This window comes from Arachis duranensis, chromosome 6 (genome assembly GCF_000817695.3).
Source record: "Arachis duranensis cultivar V14167 chromosome 6, aradu.V14167.gnm2.J7QH, whole genome shotgun sequence".
Taxonomy (NCBI): Eukaryota; Viridiplantae; Streptophyta; class Magnoliopsida; order Fabales; family Fabaceae; genus Arachis; species Arachis duranensis.
Genome location: NC_029777.3, coordinates 39,614,507 through 39,615,059, shown reverse-complemented (window position 1 = coordinate 39,615,059; position 553 = coordinate 39,614,507).

The following is a 553-nucleotide window of genomic DNA, read 5'->3' as shown; positions in this document are numbered from 1 at the left end:
GTATATATATATGGATGTACTCTTTATGAGTTTCTGTAAGTTGTATGGTATGTATGGACGTACGTTGTATGGCGAAAGTATATTTTGGGAATGGTATTGCGGTTTAAAGTTTTTAAACAGGCTCATATTCTATATTAAATAGTATAAGTGTCGTCGTAATGTCCGAGCTATCAGAGTTGCGCAGCCGGAAGCGTGAGCTTTGGTAGTTAAGGTGTTACATTATGTAAGTTTTATTTTTTTATTTTAAATAAATTTTTTAAGTGTCGATTAGTCTTCTATTGATTAGTGTTTTTATTTTATTTTGTTCAACTTCTTTGCAAATTTACTTTTTTACGGTTCAGATGTTATAAATTTATTAGCTTAATAATTAAAAATAAATAATATTTATATAATTGTTAAATATTTGAAAAAAAATAAGACTATTATGCACTCTCTAAAAGTGTCATTACTTCATAATACATTATGTTTTATATAAGTTTCATATATTTTATGTAAGTTTCATTTTCTTTTATCAGATAGATCAAAGTTTATTAATTTGGATACTAATTTTTTT